This window comes from Tasmannia lanceolata, unplaced genomic scaffold (genome assembly GCF_043159265.1).
Source record: "Tasmannia lanceolata isolate RefF3 unplaced genomic scaffold, GAP_Taslan_0.1 ptg000023l, whole genome shotgun sequence".
NCBI lineage: Eukaryota > Viridiplantae > Streptophyta > Magnoliopsida > Canellales > Winteraceae > Tasmannia > Tasmannia lanceolata.
In genome coordinates, this window is record NW_027518700.1 from 25,887,696 (window position 1) to 25,904,881 (window position 17,186).

Consider the following 17,186-nt stretch of genomic DNA (forward strand, 5'->3'; position numbering starts at 1 on the left):
CTTTTGTCACTTGACATTCTTTGAAGATTTACAAGCCTATCCAATTTTAATGAACTATTTTCAAATTTTTCAAAAAGTTTCTTTAGTTCATCATACTCAAAAGATAATCTACCATTTTCATGCTTTAGATTGTTGTTTTCATTTGAGAGTTCTTGTCGGTTTTTATTTAAGATTTTGATAGAAGCATTTAACTCATGAATTTCTACTTTGTATTTTTCATTCTTATCATCTAAAAATTCATGATCCTTTTTTAACCAACCAAATTCTTTTGTCATGTTAGCAAGAGAATTTTCAAGTGATGCAATTTTATCAAATTGAATTTCAAGTTCATCATTTGCATTTTGTAGGGAATCAAGAACTTCTTTTAAAACAATAACATCATTTAAAGTGTTTACCTCATTGTTGTCGTTTGTTGAGGCCATGAAGCATACGTTCCTTGCTATCAAGCAATCTTCGCCATCATTTTGTTCGCCTTCGCTTTCAATTTCCTCATCCCATGTGGCGGTCATTCCTTTCTTGCCTTCTCTTCTCTTGAAGCGGTTGTTTGAAGTGGGTTCATTGTTGAGTGGACAATCCGGGCGAATGTGTCCAAGCTTCTTGCAACCGTAACATCGTGGTTGAGAAGATCCATCACCGAGTTCTTCTTTCTTCTTGAATGGAGGGTTTGTCCTTCTATTTCTCATCCCTCCCATGTTCCTTTGCAAGAATTTGATCCTTCTTGTTAGGAGGGCAACTTCATCTTCCATGTCTTCTTTTGCATCTTCATTTTCACCTATATTACAAGCAAAAGCAATTCCTTTTCCTTTTTCGGTTTTAGTTCCGATTTCGGGTGCTTTTGTTTTGAAAATCATTTCATGGGTGATCAAGGACCCTATTAGTTCATCTAGGTTCAATGTGTTCATGTCCTTGGCTTCGGTGATTGCGGAGGTTTTGGATTCCCAAGCAAAGGTAAGGACCTAAGGATTTTAGTCACTAAATCTCTATTGGAAAATTATTTTCCAAGACCCCTTAATCCATTTACAAGATTGGTGAATCTAGTGTACATGTCGGCAATTGTTTCATCGGGTGTCATTTGAAAGAGTTCGTATTGCCGAAAAAGATGGTTCATTTTAGATTCTTTTACTTGATTGGTTCCCTCATGGGTGACTTCTAGAGTGTCCCAAATTTCCTTAGCCGAATTCAAATTTGATACTCTATTGAATTCTCCGGGAGATAGAGCACAAATAAGAGAATTCATGGCTTTGGCATTATAATTCGAAGCTTGTTGTTCGGCTTCGGTCCAATCATTTAAATTTCTTGTGGGTAAGATGTATTCATTATTAATTGCTCTCCACATTTGATAGTCTTGGGTTAAAAAGATTTTCATTTTGGTTTTCCAAAAACCATAGTTTGTTCCATCAAAATAGGGTGGCCTAGTGTTTGAATAACCTTCATGGTGTTGAGGGTAGTTTGCCATTTTAGAATCTTTATTCTAGACCGGTTAGGGTTTTCTAAAAATTAGAGACGAGGCTTTGATACCAATTGAAATACTCAAGAGGGGGGGTGAATTGAATTTAACTCAAAATTAGGCCTTTTAAAAATTACCTATGAACCCTAATTGGAATTTTCTTCACTTAGTTAAATATTTGGTTAGTGTAAATAATTAGAAACAAAAAAGAAATGTCAAACCAAAAGTTAATAATGGAAATGCAAGACAAGAAAGAACACACCGATGTATAGTGGTTCGGGCAAAGCCCTACTCCACTCTTCTTAAGATCGTCCTTAAGGATTTCCACTATTGGAGACCTCCACGATGCCCGGCTCCGAGGCGGTTACACTTCCAAGGGATATTAAATGAGGATGCCCTTACACCTTTACAAAGACTCTCCTTCTCCGCCGAGTTCTAAGCGGTTGCTCTCTAGGGAATTAAAATAAGAAATGCCCTAGCCACCTATACAAGGAATGAAGATTGAATAGCTTGGCTTTTTCTTGAAAGCTTGATGCTCTTTGTAGATCCTTGATTGCTCTTCAATGATGGTTGCAAGTGAAAGCTCTAAAATCCCAACTCAAATAGATTTGCAAGTTGCAAGGCAAGTTTGGGGAAAACAAAAATCTCAAGCAATAATAGGTTGCAAGTTTTCTTTGATGCTCAAGGATGTTTTCAAATGATCAAGAGAGAGAGAAAAACTTCTCTACATATTGTATTTATAGCCTCTCCAAAGAATATGACCGTTTGGGGGTGGAAATATCAAAATACAAGAATTAATTCAAATCCCAACGGCTATATTCTGAGCTGTCGCAGGGTTCTCGGAGTTCCGAGAATTCTCGGAGTTCCGAGAAATATTCTCGGAGTTCCGAGACAACGGCCAGAAGAAATAAAATTTCTACTGGACCATATCTCGGAGTTCCGAGAAATTTTCTCGGAGTTCCGAGAAAATGTCCAGACGCTACTGGACCTTTTCTCGGAGTTCCGAGCTCGGAGCTCCGAGAAAAATCTCGGAGTTCCGAGAAGCCTAAAAATCCGCAGTTTTTGATTTTTATTGCTTGTTTGATTTTTAGCTTTTGGAACTCAACTCCTATGGTTATTTTGGAATGTTTATGAGGGTCCCAACATGTTGGTCCACCACATAACCATTCACTAATCCATTTTAAGTTCTTAAGTGTTCTTTGAAAAACAAATTGAAAACACTTTGAAAACGTTTTGCCTTGACTTGAAAATCTAAAGAGAAAGGCTGTACAATGATACCTATGCAATCTTCGATCCCTCTTTAGCTTTGGTCTTCAAATGATCTTCCATCTTTGGATGCTTGCTTGAGTGATGATGTGAGCTACACTTAGCTCCTTTGGCTCTTGTTTGGTACACCTTTAAGCATGACCAAGTTGAGTGTTGGTTTCTTCAACGATCAATCCTATCTTAAACACAACACTTCAAAGCAAATTGATTAGTATTCAAAAACACAATCAATTATGTTTAGAATCATCAAAACAAGATAGGAGAGTAGACCCTTGGGCTTACACGATCACACTAAAAATGTGTTGGGTAAAATTCGGCAGCATGACGGCCACACAAAGGGACCCCACAAGTCATCATAAGGATATATGGATAAACTCGGTAGTATAGGACTCCCAGCAAGGATACTTGCACTCAAATGATGGTGGCAAGATAGGCTCATGAGTGGAAAACAGAATATGGTCATCAGAGGGATGTGAGGGACTGACCATGAATGACGACATTTAGAGATGTGTTGAATTTGCAACCAAAAAATCGAAGGATAGATCGTGACCATAAGAATGATGATTAGAAGCCATCGATCTGATCATAACCTAAAAGAATTAATAGATAGAGATAATTGATTAGAATAGGAAGAAAAACCTAACTAAGAGGTAAACCCTAATCTAACAATGAAAAACACGGATCAATTTTAAGACCAATAGATCAAGGAATAGATTATGCATAAAGAACCAATAATCTAATGATAATCCACAGAATGGATAAATAGAAAGAATTGATTAGATTACGAAGGAGAACCTAACTAAGAGGTAAACCCTAATCTAATAATGCACATATAGGATCAATGATACAAGGTATGAATCAGATCTATGATCAAAAGATCAAAAAATATACCATGGCCATAATGATGACAAGTAGAATTTACCGGCCGGATCTAAATCTCAAATGATGAATGAATATAATTGATTGGATTAGATAGGAAACATTACTAGAGAGTAAGCCCTAATCTAATAATCAATAGACATAGATATATATACCTATATATATATATATATATATATATATATATATATATCCTAACCAGGGGCACCAACCCTAGTCTAATCTAGAGGAGTCAAGGAAGTCTTGACTCAAGACAGACATGTGAGTGTACTAGGACTACGTCTGTAGCTACATAAAGTGAGCTACCATAGTCTAAAAAATAGGATAAGGTCCCTAACTCTAGGCTCCACATGTGTAAGCAACACATATGTTCATCACTATATGCAAACAAGAGGACAATGCAATATATAGAAGGGGTACCGTTGTGAGGTCCACCTAGCCGGGTGCATAGTTACTTATACACTGTGACATAGAGTCCAGTGTACGAACTATGTCCGTTTTACACACGAACTGTCCAGGTGCTGAGTATACTACTGGTGTGGTGGCACTAGAAGGCGGGTATAGCCCTCACGGCTCCTACTCATAGTATCTCGAATAGGTCATCTAATAGTATATCCACAGCCAAAAAGTAACCACAAAACAGATAATAAATGCAAGGGATGAAAGTGAGTGTGTGAGCCCTTATTTTATTTTGTATATATTTGGTGCCCCTGGCATTCTAAACGATTAAATTCCCATTTATAATGATTTTAGCCTAAAATTCTTCAAAGTTAGTAAAAAAATGGCATTTTAACAGAGTTAAGCAATATCTCGAAAGATTTCCTCAGCAGAGTTGCCAGCCTGTGGACCCCGATCCGAGAGGGGCAGGGGGACGAGCCCCACACTAGTCTTAGGATCATCCACGTGAATGGAGAGCTCTACCAAGGAACTCTCGAAAGAAGTGCCCCTCACAGCATGAGTGGCGATACAAAGGGTGAGATACCTCTTGATTCGGGGACTAGCCCAGATTCGAGGCGTTTCGCCATCCAAGGAAGTGGGCCAAGGATCCCATACTATGCTCGGTTGCAACGGATAACCAGAGATATAAAAGAAGGTTCGTGCCTGGTTACGAATTTGGAAGGTCCGAAGAGCACCTCGTCCGCCCAAGTGCAAGCACCTGGTCTCTTATGTCATTTATTATTAATTTTGAAGAGTTTTGGGCGAAAGTCATGTGAAATGGGAACTAATATCTCTTAGAATACGTCTATCTAATCATGCATGTTTCGGAGATGAATAATAAGCACATATAAAAGAAATGAAAGAAGTCTCGCCTAAGAATAGCTAGGTTATGAATGTCATACCTAATTGGTGTCTAAATTCTAGTGTGCAAACACATGCATGCTACAGCTAAAGGTATAGGATTTGTACATGAAAGTAAGAAAACACAGCAAAACACACAACACAAATCAACTCTATATATGACTGGACAAGATGAATCATAAAACTCTAATGCGACTTGACTCGGACCAAGATGGCCGTCCATCCCAGCTGCTCTATGTATCCCGGCCTCGGGAAGAATCGGAGTCAACGTAGTTCGATGACCTATTCTAAACTACGATGCCTAACCATCTAGAACCGCTATCCTAGACTCGATCCACTAGACTCGACTGATTCTTAAAGCTTTTTGTACGATTGTTTAAGTTCAAGTGAATTGTAATTTTTAGGACTCTCTATATGCCCTAACTAATGCAAGTTGATTAGCCTTAAGCTAATGCAGGTGGGCCCTACATTCTATGTGTAACTAGGCTGTGCATCCTAAAGAAAACTACGGGCTGACTATATGCTTCCTAGTCTAGCCATCGGTTCGACTAAATGTCTAACCGATCAACTTGAGGCCTCCTAACTCTAGGGACACTCACACGACAGGACACACCATATCAATACAAATTAGGACAGACTCCTAACTCTAAAACACCCCAAACAGCTAAGACAGACTCCTAACTCTAGGGGAAGATCTTTTTGAAAAGGTTTTGAAGAATTTTTGAATTTTTGGAAGGTTTTGAAATGCTTATTTTGAAAAGTTTGGCTGGACTTGGGATAAAGATCCCAAGCTACACTACGTACCCTGTGGAAAGGGATCAAACCAATGTAGTTCGGAATAGAATTTCCTAACTATTCTGAATGACTCAAGATTTTTAAGATTTTTGGGTTTTGAAATATTTTTTGTTATTTTTGACACAAGAGGACAGAATCCTATCATCATAAGGGCAGGACAAGACTCCTGATATCCCGCAAAGGTCGGACAGCATCCTATGCTTTGCAGGAGAATGAAAAAGAATAACAACTTTGCAAGGGTTGGACAGCATCCTATACCTTGCAGGAGCGGAAAAGAAATCACATGACTTGACGAGAGGTTGGAAAGAATCCTAACCCCTATGATGATAGGATAGACTCCTGAAAGACGGACTCTCTAGCTAAGGACAGACATCCTATGCTAAAGGACTGACTCCTATACGAAAGGACTGACTCTTAATGCACAAACCTAAAAGGGGAGTGCCAATGAGACTAGGCTAGTCTCCTAAAAGAAGAGGAGATAAGAAGGGTGCTAGTGAGACTAGGTTAGTCTCCTAAACACAGAGATGGGCTCCATTGCCCTTATCATTGCCCTTGTAATGAGAGGAGATTCTAGTGTCAAAGATGATACACACCTAAAAGACTGGGCTAGCCTTAAAACAGAAGAGGGGAACACTATACAGACTGTGTAAGTCCCCTAAGAATGGGCTTGGGCTATCGCCTTCATCGCCCTTTCATAATGAGAAAGGGTAAGGGTTCAAAGGGTGTCTAAAAAGCTAAGAAACTTCTATCTAAAGAAGGAGAAAGAAAACAGGGGGGACTATCATGACAAAGTATGTCCCTCTAAATATGGGCTTAGGCTAGCGCCTTCATCGCCCTTTCACAATGAGAAAGGGACAAAGGCTCAATTATATCTAAAAGACTAAGAAAACCAATATACAAAGAGAGAGAAGGGAGAGGGTACTACCATAACTTGGTAAGTCCCTCTAAATATGGGCTTGGGCTAGCGCCTTCATCACCCTTTGCAATGATAGGGAGGATACACATATTTCAATTTTATATTGAAACAACACTAAAATTCTTGAAGCCAAAACCGCCACAAAAATGTGAGACACATAAATGCCAAGCCTTGAAACTATTTTAAAATTCTAACATTAGAGAACCTACCTAAATCATAATTCATTTCCTTTAACATCTAAACCAATTCATTTTATTAACAAGTCTTATACCAATTTAGAAAACTTTCTTCCTAAACACAAGAATGACTTATCTGCTATCATCCTAACAAAGCTGAGAAAACACACTTTTAATTCCAAAATATAGCAAATCTTCTTATACTTGCCCATATTAGATTAAAGAAAATGAAAAGAAAATTTTATCAAAATTTGTAAATGAGACAAACATATTTGAAACCCAAGAGGTACTAATCAAAGCCTGGGGTATCCTTCAAATCCTGTGTATATCAAATTCAGCTCATTGTAACTACCTTATGCTTTCATCTGACACATCTTATGACCATTCATGCATAAACTACCATCTAATGCATAGGAGTAAGCAAAGGTGGAAATTTTCACCCTCTCATAACCTGGACAACAAGAATTATAAGGTTTACATTATGCATGGGGTATGGGTAATGACAGTAACCACACTCCCATTACAACCCTTGTTGTACAATGGGATATACTTATGATATGACACACTAGCACCATCTCCCTGCCAACATGAAATATGAGCTGGGAACTCCCCTTCTCTATACTTAGGTTTGCTTAATTAAAGTGAATCCGTCTCATCCAATCCTTTGAAATAAAAGGTGTGAAAGTCCCTCTCCTAGGTTATTCTAAAAGATTGACATAACTACTGCTGCTGCTTTCCTAAAGGAACATGACTTCTATTTCTAAATATATGTAAACTCAACAAGATGTATAGAAAAACTAGTCTAATGGATTCGAGAGTTTAAATAATTTCACATTCTAGGACAAATAAGTAGAATTTGGATGAAAATTTCTAAATTCCCACACTATAAAATTCACAAATTGATAACCACATAATAATGATAAAGTATGAAATACAAATTCCTTATCAAGGATCATCGACCAAAATCAATTTCAACCCCTAAATTCATCTTAAAAACCTCCAACCATTAGCTCATCATTCAAAAATATATATAAACACTCATAAGATTAAAGGTAGAAAAAAAGAAGAAGCAAACAACAGTACTTGAGAGACCTTTCATAGGGAGCAAAATAAAAGAGGCTAGAACTTGACTCAAAGAGACCTCAAATAGATAAAAAAAAAAAAACAGATCCTTGCCTATAAAAATCAAATCACATTTTGAATGATTTTAAGCATAAATTTAAAACCTAATTAAAAAATCAAATAATCTCTCTAAGCTTTTATCATGATTTTCGATATAATCAAGCTAAGAAAAATGAACAAATCACAGGAAAGCCATACCTTCTCTGTTTTTAAACTTCTACTTCTTCTTCTTTTCTTTACAATGCTCTGATTTGCAAAGAATTGCAAAATAATGAACACAACTCCAGGAATTCCAGCAACGAATTAATTCTAATTGATGAGAAACAGCTCTGTATGGATCTAAGGCTTGTGCGATCGGATTTCGGCCTAAATTTGGCCGGAATCTGGCTAGAGCTGAGCCGGAGAAGATAAGAAAGGGATTAGGGTTTGGAAAATTAGGAATTTCTCTCTCTTCTCTCTAATTAGGGAAATAACACCTCGATCCTCAAAATTTGCTTCTTATTTCTCATATCTGAGATTCTCTCTCAGATCTCTCTCTCCCTCTGGAATTTTTTATAAAACTGAGATCTCCTGCTTGGATCTGAGCTTGCTTTCCACGGATCTTCTTTTTTTTGAAATTTCTTCCTTGATCGGAGCTGATCGGAACTTTGCCGGAGGCTAGGCGGAGAAAATGGGTTTTGGCCGGAACTCAAGCTCACCGGAGGAGGTGGATTTGCCGGAGAAGAGGAGATCGGAGAGGAAGAAGAAGGTGCGATCGGAGGGAAAACATTGGCCGGAATCTGGCAGAGGTGCGATCGGAGAAGAAAAGAAAAGGGTTTGGGTTTTGATATTTGGGGATTTCTCTCTCTTTCGAACGAATTTTTTTAGAAAAAAATGAATCCCTCTATTTGTAAAGAAAAACGGGTTTTATATAAGAAAATGCCAAATTCGCACCCCCTCTATTACCTTGGACAGCCCCATCTAGGATAATCCACCCCCTTTTGTGGTTTACACTACGGACATTCTCCCATCTCGTTCGCTAGGCAAACGCGCTCGGAATTTGACAAAATTTTATAGGGACCTCGGTGGGACTCTAAGCTAGCTTAGGGTGAAGTTTGGGACCTTAGTTGATTGATTTGGTAGGGTTTTTCTCAAACACGGGAGGCTCAAGGTATGGTCAAAATGAGGTGTCTACACACCTCGACATCGAACCCAGGTAGAATTTACCCCTCTTCCTATTCCATCTTCAGAGGTACTTAAGCAGTGTCTTGCCTCAGGTCACATAACCCTACCTGCCATCCGGCCTCCCCCCAATCCTCTACCTGCAAATTGGCGAGTTGACTAACTCTGTGAGTATCACAGGGGTCTTGGTCATCTTACTGACAACTGCATTGCCTTGAAATTTAGAATTCAGAAACTCATTGATGAGAAAGGCATTGCATTCCAACCAAGACCCAATGTTACCCAAAACCCGTTACCTGGTCATGCCAATCCTCCTGCTGCCATTAATGCCATAACCATAGGAGATTCTGAGTTTGACCCTGTCACCCTCATTTATGCCTTAGAACCCGTTTCTGAACCTCAAATCATCTTCTGTGATGAGTCATACCTAAGAGAGTCTGTATCTCCCTTGGTGATCACCTATGAGCCACAAGTTCCTCAAGTTATTACTTATGACAAGCCGGAGCTAGATGAGGTCAGACATGTTATCACGGGAGGAAGGATCTTCAAACCTGCTGAACTGAGAGTCGAAAATCCAGGGGCATTGGCTCGAGGAGAAGAGCCGCAATATGTGAAAGACCCAGATGATGAGGTTGTGCAGCAGTTGAAGAAAACTCAGGCTGTTATATCTGTTTGGGGATTGTTGATAGCGTCAAAGAAACACAGAGAAGCCGTGTTAAAAGAATTGAATACTACACAGGTATCCTCAGAAATATCTCCAGAGCAACTGGCTGAAGTTGTTGCTCTAACCCAGGCCGCTAGAGTCATTAGTCTCTCAGATCAGGAGCTGCCTCCTCAAGGTCGGAATCATGCTAGAGCTCTTCATGTCACTATTGTCTGTGAAGGCAAGAAAGTACCATCTGTGTTAGTAGATAACGGATCTGCGTTGAATGTGTGTCCGTTGAGAACTGCCATTACCTTGGGTTTCGGCCCCACTGATTTTGCCGAATCAACCCTTGGAATCCTCGCATATGACAACACCCGCAAATGTAGTCGGGGTCCTCACCACCAAGATTGTTGTAGGTGGTCAAGAATTTGAAGTTGAGTTTCAGGTTATTGACATCAAGGCCGCGTTTAATATCTTCTGGGACGTCCCTGGTTGCATAAGGAAGGCGCTGTTGCTTCAACCCTTCATAAAAAATTGAAGTTCATCAAAGATGGAAAGTTGATCACTGTCAGAGGTGACGAAGAGCCAGAAATAGGACAAATAACAGGAGAAACTCTGATCCTCCCAGTTGCAAAAGCAGAAGACTACAACTTGAATGGTTTCGCGTTCGACGTTGCTGCTATTTCCTATAAAGAGGCCTCTCAGGAGGAGTTGTGTTTACCTTTTGCCATCAGTCCTGCGGTTGCCAAGATAATGAGAAAAATGAATTACTTTCCTGGCATGAATTTGGGCCGTGATCCAAGCAAGGCGTCTCACTGGCGCCCAATCAAAACAAACCATGGAACTTTCGGTCTCGGATATATACCTACTAAGGAAGAGGAAGAAGCCATGGAAGAATTGTTGAAATTGAGGGAAGAAATCCGCCGCACCGGAGGGGTACTTCCAATGGCTCCGTACTCCTTATCGATGAACGATCACTTTGTCAAAGAAGGCGAGACTTCACCATACTATGGGTTTTCTGAACCATGGTATGACTCGGTGACAGGAATCATGATACCTGGTTTTGAAATATTTAGTGGCCTTGCTCTCCTAGAAACAGAACCGCCGGTACATTGTGTTGAGAAAACTATTGAGGACTGGTTAGTTTACCTTGAGCCAGATATGTTGGAGTCCTTGTTTGAAGAGGATGAGCCTGATGTTGCTTAGCAGGAGTTGCCAGTTTTAGACCATTCTGAAGGAGAAGAAGAGATAGACCGTGAAGATGTGCTAGTAGCAGCTATTCAGAGCGATGCTACTTTTACTGAACCTCAGAGTCAGATTGCACCGGCAACAAAAAATCTTTCAAACTGGAGTTCTAATGTTTTTCCTACTTATCTCATTGCTAAGTCGAGTCGAGTCAAGACGGTTAAGTCCGTGTCAGTGCCTAGTCCAGGCAAGTCATTTTCCGATTTTATTTATAATGTGAATCCTGAGCCTGTTCAGGATGAGTTCAATGATGATGATGTAATTTCTTTCAAGTCAATGAAATCTTATTCTCAGTATGTCTCTGTGTTTGCTTCTGACTTTAATAATGATAACACTCCCTCCTCGGACGAGGAAGAAGGGATCGACGAAACTCCCCTTGAGTTGCAGCATATGCTCAAACAAGAGGAGGAGCGCCAAGCCCAGCCTTTTAAAGATGAAATCGAAATTGTAAACATTGGAACATAAGATTTAATACAGGAAATACTAATTGGAAATACTCTGTCTCCTGAAGAGCGCGACGAATTAAGAAACCTACTTAGGGAATATAAAGAAGTCTTTGCCTGGTCCTACAAAGATATGCCCGGGTTGAGTGAAGACATCGTCCAACACAAGCTACCTTTATTACCGGGAATTAAACCTAAAAAGCAGAAACTAAGGCGAATGAAGCCCGAGTGGATCTTGAAAATAGAGGAAGAAATTACTAAGCAGTTGACTGCTGGATTTCTACAAGTAGTGGAATATCCTGATTGGCTTGCAAACATTATACCTGTACCAAAGAAAGATGGAAAGGTGAGGATGTATGTAGATTTCAGGGATTTGAATAAGGTGAGTCCAAAAGATGACTTCCCTCTACCACATATCGATATCCTGGTAGACAATACGGCCGGGCATGAATTACTATCTTTCATGGATGGTTTCTCTGGCTACAATCAAATTAAGATGGCACCCGAGGACATGCCAAAGACCTCGTTCATTACACAATGGGGGACCTATTGCTATCGGGTAATGCCATTTGGTCTTAAGAATGCCGGTGCGACATACCAAAGAGCAGCTACAGCCTTACTCCATGACATGATACATAGAGAACTCGAAGTTTATGTCGATGACATGATTGTAAAAGCCAAGGAAAGGAGAGATCATATCCCGAACCTTAAGAAGTTCTTTGAAAGAATACTCAAATACCAGCTTCGCCTGAATCCTAGCAAGTGTGTATTGGGGGTTACCTCTGGTAAGTTGCTAGGATTCATGGTGAGCCAAAGGGGCATAGAGGTAGATCCTCAGAAGATTAAGGCTATCCAGGAGATGCCGCCGCCTAAAACCGAGAAGGAAATTTGAGGATTCCTAGGAAGGATACAGTTCCTAAGACGATTCATTGCTCATCTTACATCAACTTGCGAACCTATCTTTAAGCTCTTAAAGAAAAATACTTCCAAAGAATGGACAGAGGAATGTCAACAGGCCTTTGAGAAGATAAAACAAAGTTTGTCTGAACCACCGATAGTAGCACTAGTAATACCGGGACATCCATTGCTGCTTGTCAGTAACAGAAACCACCATGGGTTGTATATTAGCACAGCAACATCCAGAAACCAAGCACGAAAAGGCTGTATATTACTGGTGCTACTATCGGTGGTTCAGACGTAGGATCTTCCTTGCCAACACACCCCTTCATGAATATCCTACGTCTGGGGTACTATTGGCCAACATTGGAAGCAGATTGTCACACATTTGTGAAGAAATGCTATAAATGTCATATACATGTGAATCTCATCCATGTACCATCCACCGAATTGCATTCTCTTACCTCTCCTTGGCCGTTTTTGGTATGGGGAATTGACATTATTGGCAAGATTTCTCCTAAGTCGTCTAATGGTCATGAGTACATACTTGTTGCAATTAACTACTACACAAAATGGGTTGAGGCCGCTTCTTACGCAAAGCTTACATCCGCATCAGTTGCTAAATTCATACGCACCAATATCATATGCAGATATGGAATTCCCCATGAACTTATCTCAGATAATGGATCTCATTTCAAGAAGGAAGTAATCACTCTTTGCCAAGAGTTCAAGATTAAGCATCATAAATCCTCACCTTATCGACCACAGACAAATGGAGTGGTAGAAGCTGCAAACAAAAATGTCAAGGTTATCATTAGCAAAATGTCAGAAACTTATAAGGATTGGTCGAATAAGCTATCGTACGCCTTGTGGGCTTACAGAACATCAATTAGAACTTCAACTGGGGTAACCCCTTACTCTCTTGTTTATGGGATGGAAGCAGTGCTACCTGTTGAGATCCGTGTACCTTCGCTTCGAGTATTGACTGAGGCTAAGTTGCCAGAAAATGAATGGGCAGATGCTAGATATAGAGAGTTGAACATGCTAGATGAGAAGATATTAAAAGCGCTTTACCATGTGCACGGTTACCAGCGCAGAATAGCCCGGGTTTTTAATAAAAAGGTTAAGATCAGAGATCTAGAAGAAGGCAATCTTGTTTTGAAAGAGAACCGAGCACCATTTTTGACCAAAGGGCAAGTTCAAACCTAATTGGTCAGGACCATACATTGCAGACCAAATCTTACCCGGAAAAGCCGTCAAGCTCCGTAATTTAAATGGAGAAATATTACCAGAACCAACAAACCTCGATCAACTCAAGAGGTTCTATGCTTGAACATTAGAAGGCCGTCTTTTGGCCGAATAAATCCCAAATTCATAACCCAGGATAAAAAAAAATAAAATATATATATATATATATATATATAACCTTTTGCGAACTCTTTTGAGCCTAAATAATATTTTCCTTCAAAAACCCAATATATTAGGGGCATCCGCCCTGAACTACGCAAGACCTGATCCCTGGGGTACGTAGGTAGCTCGGTCAAAACGAGTTCGGTCATGATAAAAGAAAAAATTCATGCAATCTGAAAAGAAAAGAAAATCAATTTACCTTCAAACTAGGGGCATTCGCCCTGAACTATGCACGACCTGATTCCTACCCTGGGATACGTAGGCAACCTGTTCACAGGTTCGGTCGAAATTATTGCAAAACCTTAAGCCATTCTTTGAAAAGCCCTACGTCACCTATAAAGTCCTTTTGGTGTTCAAGTAAAAAAAAATGATGATGAAAAAAGAAAAATAAATGGAGCTTGAAGATCCGCTAGATTGAAAACCTGAAAAGACTATCTAGGCAAAATTTAGGATCATTCCCCTGCTAAGTTGAAAACCTGAAAGGGCGGCTTAGGCAAACGTTAAGGGGGTAGCCTGCTGAGTCGAAAACTTGAAAAGTCGATTCAGGCAAAAGCAAAGGCCTAGCGGTCCGCCAAGTTGAAAATCCAAAAAGGGAGACTTGGTCGTGGTAAGATTGGGTTCACGCTAGAAGAATTACATCGATCTCTGAAATCACAGTAGGTCAGGCAAAAATAACAACGATTCCTGAAACTAGAGGCATTAATTTCTAGCAATCGGAAAGTTGATAAAAAGATATATGAAGTATTACGGTCTTAAAAATAAGTGAAGATGTTTATCAATGGAGAAACATTCTTTAAAAGAGGCTAGCCTAACCAAAAAGAAAGTACTGATAAGTCAGAAGCATCACAGGATTACTTGAGTAATATTTCTTACTTCGTCATTTTATTGCAAGTACCTGTGGTTTTTAATTGTTTAAAAAAAAATTTCTATTTTAAGGATTGTTGTAGGGTGCAATCACTTTGAAAACAGATTCATTAATAGGTTCTGAGAAACTTAGAAAAGGCAAGACTGTCATGAATGGCGAAAAATCTTTGAAGAATGATCTCTGGTCAATGAATAGAAAAAAGTTAGAATGCCTCAAACTGGGGCAGGTTGCTAATGAAGTGGCGTCTCAAATTCGGGCCTGGAAAGTCCTTTATTATATGGTGTTATTAAATCCTTTGCTTCCAAAGTTATTACATGGAGATTTCGATTTCCTTTTTCTGATAATCTCTGTCAAAACTCAAATTATCATATCTCTCTTAGTCCATTTGAAAATGGTCTTTTCTCTTTGAACATCATACGAATATGATGTCTCATTTACTTGGAATTCGTATAAATACGGTATTCCATTCTCTCTAAGTTCATTAAAAAATGGTCTCTTATTCTCTTTGAGCATCATACGAATATGGTGTCTCATTTCCTTGAAATCCGTATAAATACGGTATTTCATTCTCTCTTAGTCCATTTGAAAATGGTCTCTTCTCTTTGAACATCATACAAATATGATGTCTCATTTTCTTGGAATCCGTATAAATACGGTATTCCATTCTCTTCAAACCATTCGAAAATGGTCTCTTATTCTCTTTCAACATCATACGAATATGGTGTCTTATTTCCTTGAAATCTGTATAACCAAAAGTACAAAGAATTTGCCAATAAGCTAAGGAAGCATGTAAAATTTAAAGGAGACTTTGTTTGGATTATGAAATCCCAGTTGGGGAACCAAAGAGGGGGTGAATTGGGTTTATAAAAAAATTCTCCTTTTAGGTTGATTAGTATAGATTTTAAATCACGATTGTAAGTTTGGCACAAAGGGCACAAGGAGCAAATCAATCTACACAAAATAGATTTTCAAGCTAAGTTATTTAAGGATCCCTTGTTAAATTATAAATGTAAATGGTAAGAGAAGTCGCAAAGTCTTAAGAGATCACTGAAAGCGATCAGAAAGGTACGAAATCACCCAAAGGTCATCGACTTAGCCCAGAAAGCAAGTTATTTTATCCGGCTGTCCGCGGTTCGAAACTAGTTTCTAACCTCATATACATGTCGACAGCGTCAGCGAATAGCACCCACTGACAGGACCCAAAAGCCAACGTATAACCCCCATTGGTGCGGGCCCTTATAGTTCACATATAAACCTAAGCCTCCACAAAAAGTGTCCACATATACAAAAGGTCCAAAGGTGTCCACAAATCATTTTGTATAGTTCACATATACAAAATGATCCGATCTTTGGCTCGTTAGGGATTCCATAGGAAAGCAAATCCTAAGGAACTCGAGATCAGTCATAATGCACATCGTAAATGAAATCAAACCTTCGCTTTCATCTTTTTAAGATTAAAGAGTTCTTGTTTTAGGGTTTCTAATAAATAAATCAATAAAGAACATAGTTCTTACCTTGATCCTCCCTGTGTAATTCCAAAACTAGGATTTCTTCTTTTTCCACTCGAGAATCTTCTCTTAGTGCTGTAGAAACGTGTTTAGGGATTTAATTAACTCCCAAGAGATGTATTTATAGGCTTTCTTTAAAAAGCCCTAATTAAATAAAACACAAGAGGGGCCAAAAAGCCCCTGCCCCAAAAAATGAATTTTTGTATTGGGGTATTTTTGGGTATTTTCAATTATGTTTGTTTTTATGGATGATCCAAAGGCTTTGCAAAAGTCTTTCATCATTTCGTTGATCGACAGTTCAAAAGCAATTGATTCACTTTTTATATATACGAGAGCATCAAATCAAACTATCTTTGAGGCTTACTCGCTCACAACAAGGATAAAATCTTATAATGTTCTTGTTCTCCAAACCTCAGGTGAATTAAATGAATAAGATACAATCTGTCAAAATGTCAACTTGTGTAGTTGTTCTCACATGAAAAAGCCAGTTGTGAAATTGCTTTCCGGGAAAGCAAATGCCTTGAGTTTCAATATTTTTTTTTTGAGGTAAAATAATTGAGTTTCAATATTATGTTTGTTTTTTATGGATGATCCAAGGGTTAAATTCCCTTTTTCAAATTTGTGATTTGTATATGGACGGTTCGAAATGTTAGAAGACAATGGTGAAAAAATCTTCAAAAATTAAAGCGTGAGGATCATCTAATGCTGGAGAGCATTATTTCAGGCACTTCCATTATAGTGCTAAGTAAATGAATCGTTTAGATCATAAACTCATAGCCTACAAATTTTTTGGTGCCGGTATGTTTTACATGGAAAATATAGTCACCATATATTTGCCCTATATTTTAAGCATATATTTGAGAACTTATAAGGTCGTCGACCGTCAAGTCGTACCACCCTTCATATTTGATCCAAAGCAGCCTCTTAAAAAGTGTGCTGCTGTTGGATGAAAAATCAAGGGCGGTACCACTTTCACGGTACTTGATGGTCGGGCACCATATAAAAACTCTCTATTATATAAAGATGGAAACTTTTAAAGTCAAGTGTTAACTCAAATTTTTATGAGACAGATTGCCAAATTAAAGAAATATTAAAGACAGATTTTGCACGT